At 41.8% G+C, this 8,255-nt stretch overlaps 1 pseudogene; it reads right to left on the bottom strand.

Moving 5' to 3' along the window:
• Positions 1-6,335: 6,335 nt before the first annotated feature.
• On the bottom strand, positions 6,336-7,362 carry LOC101996940 (annotated as a pseudogene).
• Between the last annotated feature and the right edge of the window lie 893 nt (positions 7,363-8,255).

Genomic DNA, 8,255 nt, shown 5'->3' with positions numbered 1-8,255 from the left:
ACAGGGGTGTGAATGGTGCAGAGCAGAGGCTGACAGAGTGATGTTTACAGGGGTGAGAATAGAGCAGAGCAGAAGCTGGTAGAGTGAGATATTTATAGGGGTGTGAATGGTGCAGAGCAGAGGCTGATAGAGTCATGTTTACAGGGGTGTGAATAGTGCAAAGCAGAGGCTGACAGAATGATGTTTACAGGGGTGTGAATAGTGCAGAGCAGAGGCTGACAGAGTGATATTTACAGGGGTGTGAAGAGTGCAGAGCAGAGGCTGACAGGGTGATGTTTACAGGGGTGAGAATAGAGCAGAGCAGAAGCTGGTAGAGTGAGATATTTACAGGGGTGTGAATAGTGCAGAGCAGAGGCTGATAGAGTCATGTTTACAGGGGTGTGAATAGTGCAAAGCAGAGGCTGACAGAGTGATGTTTACAGGGGTGTGAAGAGTGCAGAGCAGAGGTTGACAGAGTGCGATGTTTACAGGGGTGTGAACAGTGCAGAACAGAGGCTGGTAGAGCATGATGCAAAGAGGGAGGGAAATTCTAGTCTTCCTACTCAGACCCTTACCCTGTGAACACAGCTGTAGAACACAAAAGTTTACGGAAAAGAATTTAGCATCAAAAGGGAAACATTCTAGAGAACTCATAGCATTAATCCCATTAGAAGTATTTTCGTGGTGATCTGAATCTAAGCAAAGAAATGTAAACCACCCGAGACAGGAAACACATGAGACTGAAGTGGTTTCCTGCTGCAGGGAAAGCTTCCAGTTCAATTTCATGAGGAAGTCCAGCTTTCCATGCATGGCAAGGTACTCGGGTACCATGTACCAGGTACTCAGTTCCTTTGGACAGCAGAGGGAGAAAAGTTTGGTTTAAAATATAGTATGCGAAAAGCTAACTTACGGGTTTCCTTATGGTCAGAAAAATAAAATATAAAGGGAAATGGAAGGTCTAATTATCCCTGATGTAAAATTCTACTCTCTATACTGTGAATATGTTTTATTATCATTGATTAATAAAGAAACTGATTTGGCCTATGGCAGGGCAGAATATAGGTAGGCAGGAAAGCTAAACTGAATGCAGGGAGAAAGAAGGCATAATCAGACAGATACCATGTAGCTGCTCAGGAGAAGTATGCCAGAATCTTACCAGTAAGACACAGCCTTGTGGTAATACACAGATTAACAGAAATGGGTTAGTTTAAGATGTGAGAGCTAACTAGGAACATGCCTCAGCCCTTGACCAAACAGTGTTGTAATTAATATAGTTTCTGTGTCATTATTTGGGTCTGAGTAACTGAGAAACTAAAACACAGTTTCTGCCTATGTGTCCATGATAAATCACCAGCATGAGAATTATCTGGTCTTTTGTTTCATTTTGTTTTTCTTTCTTTGAGATAGTGTTTCTCTGTGTAGACTTGGCAGTGCTGGCACTAGTACTGTAGACCAGGTAGGCTGGGCTTGAACTCAGAGATCTGTCTGCCTCCTGAGTGCTGGAATTAAAGGAGTGTGCTACCACCTCTGGACAATTATCTGTTTTTAACCATGTGTTGACATGACAGAATTGGTTATTACTAACACAATTGAGGTACAAATGTGTCTTTTTGGAAGAGTGTGGTGAGGCACAACATATTTGTTGCTGTTTTCTGTGAAGGTGCAAGTTTTATTTTATACTAGCATATTGAATTTATCTTGAATATTTGACAGATTTTTCCGTATAAGCTTTAAGAAAACCTGTGAAGTTGGCATCACACATTTATATTTGATAAGGCAATATTTCTCATAACAAAGTTCATGAATAAATTAGTACATGGGATATAAAAGTGATTTCATTATGTGTTTCAATAAAGCATACCAGCATCCTAAACTATCCTCTAGTTACTATCACAAAGGCTTTAAATTTAGATTATTTTTCTAAATTAACAATAATTTGTAACAAATAGCAGCCTTGCTAGAGAAAAGGCTGAAATTATTCCAATATCTCTGATGTGTGAGAGAACATCAGGAATGTTTATCATCAGACTGCAGGCCAGGAGATGTATAGCAGCTAACCATCAGGCCATCATCAATACTTCAATCATAATTTATTTTATTTATTCTTATGTTTGGGTATGGGTATGGGCGTGGGTGTGCATTTGCACACACAAAATTGCATCCGTGCATATTTTGAATAAGTGTGCATACTAATGCATGGTATTTGTGTGGGTGGATTTGGTTGTAGGTTCATGTGTGCAAAGCACCTATTTGAAGGTCTGAAGAAAACCTTAGGTGTAGGGTCTCTCATTAGCCTAGAGTCTGACCACAACAGCCCAGCTTGCTAGTTTACAAGCTTCCATGGATCTGCTAATCTCTGCTCTCATCCTGCGAGTGCTGGGGTGGTGAGTGTTGAGGCATGTGCTGCTGTGCTCAGATGTTACATGGCTTCTGGAATCACCAGTCAGACCCTCATATTAATGTGTAATATTACAAAACCTTTAGCTTTACACCTAATGTAGCTCAGTATATATGAAACCTATATGTCCAACATGTCCAACACATTCTTTTAAATAAAACCTGTGATACTGTCTTGATGAAAATTTTATTGCCTCTTTGTTTAGGTCATATTATTGGCAATAACTTAATATATGTAGTAGGAGGAGCGGCGGGCTGTGTTCCTGGCACTCGGTCGCCCGCACAGCTAGCTTTGCCTGAAATAACAACACACAAATTGTATTTTTTTAAACACTGCTTGGTCCATTAGCTCTAGCCTCTTACTACATAATTATCACATCTTGATTAACTCATTTCTAATAATCTGTGTAGCACCACGAAGTGGTAGCTTACCAGGAAAGATTTTTTTTTAAACTTTTTTATTGAGAAAAAGAGAAAAAAAAAGTTGCCGCCTCCTCCCAGCCTCTCATTTCCCTCCCCCTCCTCCTACCCTTCTCTCCCTCCCCCCACTCCTTTCCCCCTCCCTCTCCATTCCAAAGAGCAGTCAGGGTTCCCTGCCCTGTGGAAAGTCCAAGGGCCTCCCCCCTCCGTCCCTGTCTAGGAAGTGAACATCCAAACTGGCTAGGCTCCCACAAAGCCAGAACATGAAGTAGGATCAAAACTCCGTGCCATTGTCCTTGGCTTCTCATCAGCCCTCGTCTTTCGCAGGAGCCCAAGGCGATGTTCCCAGTTAGTTCCTTGGGCAGCTGAGGATAGGAAACCTGAAATGACCCTATCCTATAGCAATACTGACGAATATCTTGCGTATCACCTTAGAACCTTCATTTGGTGATGGATGGAGATAGAAACAGAGACCAGGAAAGACCTTAACCTGCATCTGTGTCAAAGAGGAGAATCATGGTGACTGTCACTGCCTTCTTTCTCCCAGCATTCAGTTCTGTCTACTCTGCCTATCTAAGCTGCTCTCCTATTAAAGGCCAAGCAATTTCTTTATTAATTAACCAATGAAAGCAACAGATAAACAGATGACGCACCTCCATCAAATATAATCTCTATTCAAAAGAAATCTAGAAAGGGTAGAATGATATGTTATAAATAAGAGGGGATGAATGAACATCTTAGAGATCCCTCACTAAGATGAATAATAATTATTAGTGATGATTTAATAATAGGTGACATAGTGTAATGTGTAACAATGTCTACATTTTGTTTATCTGCCAGTCACAGATCTGGCTATTGTGGAGTAACACAGACAACATCTGGAATCTCAGCACTCCTGGGACAGGTGAGATTTCTCCAGTTCCTCCTGCTTACTTTCTGACTTTTCTGCCTTCACAAAGTTTTATCTTTGAAAGTATTTTTCCCTCATATCACTCATGTACAAATCTGTCCCATTAGAAATTGCAACACAATGTTTTTTTCAGCCTCCAAATTAATGAGTCACCTTGGAAAGGGTGAGAGAGAACAGCAGAAAGGCTACATTCATCTTTTAGCTGAGTGTTGAAAATGGAACTTGGTTGACAGGTTTTAAATGGAAACATAGCTTAATGAGGAATCGAGGAGTCCTCCTCTTGTTCCCTAGTACTGCTCACGGACTTGTTGTTTTACTAGACATGACCTAAGGGAAACCACTTCTGGAAATAATTTCTGAGATACACTCCTTTGGGGCCTTTGGGAAGTTACCACTAAAAGCTCAAAAGTATTTTCTTCTGATCCTTCAAACTTGTTTTTACAGGTGTTGTGATGTTTTATATCTAGATATAAGAGGAAAGCCAGTAATTATCACAGAGCCCTAAATATACCTCAAGGGCCTACAATAGCCAAGTTTTCTTGTCATCCTGTACTGCCAATAGCAGCACATCTTTGAGATATATAGTAGAACATCCCAGTACCTCCTTGAATATTGTCTTTGCTTCCTGTCTTCCATAAGAGGAGGAGGAAGTGAATTAGCTCCATCTCACAGGCTCTATCATTAGCTTAAAAAGTGCATCCACGTGAGCAGGGTCTACAACCATTAAAACCACTACCCCAACTCATTATGTCCTTCTTGTAAGTTGATGACCTCAGATGTTTTGTTATGGCAATGGTGAACTGACTTTCAGCCAGAATTGATTTTCAGTATGAATGAGCAAAGAGCAACCACACCTTTTATCCTTTAGAGCCTAACAACTATCTGAGATTTAGGGAGATATTTGACTGGAAAAACTTATGTTGGGATAAACTTAACATACATATTTTTCAAGGTAACCTTTGACAGTATTTTTGTACATTACAGAGCACCAAGAGGCACCCCGAAGAAGTCACTGTAATATGAACTTTTTCTTTATGAAATAGTGTGTGATGACAACTGTGACTAAGCTGTGACATATGAAGGAAATTTTAGGAATTATCTATGGTTCACCTTTCTTTTCAGTCTTGGGACAATCTTGGGTTTAGGTCATTTACCTCCAAGAATGTGTGCTGTATCTGAGAAAAATGGATAAACTGATTTCACATTCCCTCTTCAACACCTCCTGGTGAACCACTTATATGACCTCTAAGGGGAAAATATTATATTTAGAATGACCATGCTGAAAAGCCCACAAAGGTCATTCTGTGTGATGGATGACTTGTGGACTCATATCTGAAGAAAGGACATCTACAGAATTATGATTATGTATGCTTTGAAAACACAACATTGAGGAAACATCATTGAATATGTTGTTTCACTGGAAAGCTTTTGTTTATACACAAACATCAAATGGCATCTAATAAGACATATTTCATTTCCCTGGAGCTATTGGTTTGCATAATTGACATATAGTTGACAAAAAGGTCAATGGATGTTTGTTTATCAGTTATAGAAGTGAAATCTCACATTCCAAAAAAAACCTCCTATTATTCATCGTTAGCTAATTAAATTTTAGAAATAAACCAAGCTTTGTCCAGGTACAAAAAGAGTCAACAGTTCTCAGGCAAAATTCCATAGACTTTCTGCTATATTCATTTACAAATTAATTTGTTTGCTATAACATGAAATCAACATCAGTTAATATTTACTTTGTATATGTCCCTGTAGTTTCTCCTATCCCAACATATATTAATTGAACAGTAGGGAAAATTGGTACTGGTACTCCAGCCAGGGAAGATGGTAGACTATCTGCAGGTCTTCACCACTTCTTCCTCTCCTCAAATTCCATGCTCCCAGTCTCATGACAAGCCCTGTAGCAGAGCAGATCTTTACTCTGGCCAAGAAAGCAGGTAGACTGTCTGCAGATCTTCACCTCTCTCTTCTTCCCTGCAAACCCAATACTCTAGTCTCAGTCCCAGTTCTGTAGCTGACATCTGGTATGGCCTCCTCCATAGGCCCAGCTCCAGAAGATCACACAGATCTTTCTGCATCCATTATCCCAACACACTTTGTTATCTCATCACCCAACACCATCAAGTAGTACCTCAAAGCAGGACAGTAAGCTTTATAACATCACTCTCTTTCCTTTCTTCCATATTCAATCCCCCAGTCTCATTCACAGCTCTGTATAGAACACCTCTGGTTTGTGTATACTACCTCTCCTCAGTCTTTGCCACTATTCCCAGGAGACTAAGCAGATTCTTTTGGAAAACCCTGTTTTCTTCTCTCCTGTGGGCTCCTCAGCCACCACCCTCCTGCCCATCCCCAATTTTTAGTGTCAGCCCCCAAAACCTAGTAATACTTTTTCATGGAACCCACAAGTGGCCACATAGAGTGGGATCACAGAAAATTTTTGAGGGGTGCAATGAACTTTATTGATGGTATTCAAGAGAGTGGGGCTCCCTAAGCCCCCTCCTGCTATTCTGGGGGTCTGGGATGGAAACTGTGAGGGAGATGCTCAGTGTCAAGGGTTGGTTAGGACAGGGACTGCTCAGCAGCCGAGGGCTTCTCTCTTGCTGTGTCCTTGCTGGGATGGGTGGTCCAGGGCAGGCTTCTTATTCCTTGGAGGCCATGTAGGCAATGAGGTCTACCACTCTGTTGCTGTAGCCGAATTCATTGTCGTACCAGGAAATGAGCTTTACAAAGTTGTCATTGAGAGCAATGCCAGCCCCAGCATCGAAGGTGGAAGAGTGGGAGTCACTGTTAAAGTCACAAGAGACAACCTGGTCTTCAGTGTAGCACAGGATGCCCTTTAGTGGGCCCTCGGATGCCTGCTTCACCACCTTCTTGATGTCGTCATACTTGGCAGCTTTCTCCAGGCGGCATGTCAGATCCACAACGGACACATTGGGGGTAGGAACATGGAAGGCCATGCCTGTGAGCTTCCCGTTCAGCTCTGGGATGACTTAGCCCACAGCCTTGGCAGTGCCAGTGGAAGCAGGGATGATGTTCTGGGCAGCGCCATGGCCATCTCGCCACAGCTTCCCAGACGGGCCATCCACAGTCTTCTGGGTGGCCGTGATGGCATGGACTGTGGTCATAAGTCTTTTCACGATGCCAAAGTTGTCATGGATGACCTTGGCCAAGGGGGCTTAGCAGTTGGTGGTTCAGGAAGTGTTGCTGACAATCTTGAGGGAAATGTCATACTTGTCATGGTTCACATCCATCACAAACATGGGGGCATCGGCAGAAGGGGCGGAGATGATGACCCTTTTGGCCCCACCCTTCAAGTGGGCCCCAGTTTTCTCCATGGTGGTGTAGACACTGGTCGACTCCACAACATACTCGGCGCTGGCATCTCCCCATTTGATGTTGGCGGGATCTCGCTCCTGGAAGATGGTGATGGCCTTCCTGTTGATGACAAGCTTCCCATTCTCAGCCTTAACTGTGTCTTTGAACTTGCCATGGGTGGAGTCATACTGGAACCTGTAGACAATATAGTTGAGGTCAATGAAAGGATCATTGATGGCAACAACATCCACTTTGCCAGAAGAGAAGGCAGCCCTGGTAACCAGGCATCCAATACGGCCAAATCCATTCACTCTGACCTTCACCATCATATCTCTGGAACAAGGCTGGCACTGCACAAAAAGAAGCGGCTGTCTCTAGAACAGGGAGGAGCAGAGAGCCCACAGAAAAATTTTGCACCAAATAGAGCACAGTCACCACAACCTCCTAAGAACCAGAGAAGGGTAACAAACCAAGGATCAAGCACTTACCCAACAAAGCTAAGACCAGCTACAAGTACCTAGAAACTCTGATGCCTAGATGCCATCATAAAAGCATAATTGATAACAGCCAGAACAATACATGTCCACTAGAGTCAAGGGAACCTACCACAGTAGGATCAGATAATTGACATATAGCTGAAGCACACAATAAAGACTTGAAAATAGCCTTTATTAATATGATAGAGATCCTACAGAAGAAATTAATAAATCTCATAAGGGAATGTACAAAAACAGTAGAAGGAAATGAATAAAACAGATGAGACTGGAAAGTGGAACTGCAAACAATGAAGAAAAGCCAAATTAAGGAGAATCTGTAAATGAAAAATTTAGAAACTTGAACAGTAACCACAGAGGCAAGTCACACCAAGTGAATACAAAAGAGAGAATCTCAGGCCTTGAAGACAATATAGAAGAAATGGACATATCACTCAAACAAAGTGATAAATCTAGAAAACAAAAAACAAAACAAAACACAATCCAAGTACAGAACATCAAGGAAAGTTGGTACACCAGGAAGATAGCAAATCTATGAGTAATAAGAATAAAGAAAGGACAAGAAATCCGGATCAAGGACATAGAAAATATTTTCAAAAAGATCACAGAAGTCCAATGTGCTATCCATTGTGCTACAGAGAAAACACTATCCTGAGTGAGGTAAGCCAGACCCAAAAAGAGGAACATGGGATGTACTCACTCATATTTGGTTACTCAAACAAAGG

The sequence above is a fragment of the Microtus ochrogaster genome, chromosome 5 (genome assembly GCF_000317375.1).
Source record: "Microtus ochrogaster isolate Prairie Vole_2 chromosome 5, MicOch1.0, whole genome shotgun sequence".
Lineage (NCBI taxonomy): Eukaryota > Metazoa > Chordata > Mammalia > Rodentia > Cricetidae > Microtus > Microtus ochrogaster.
Note: the sequence above shows the minus strand (reverse complement) of the source record. Positions and strands in the feature narration are given on the sequence as shown.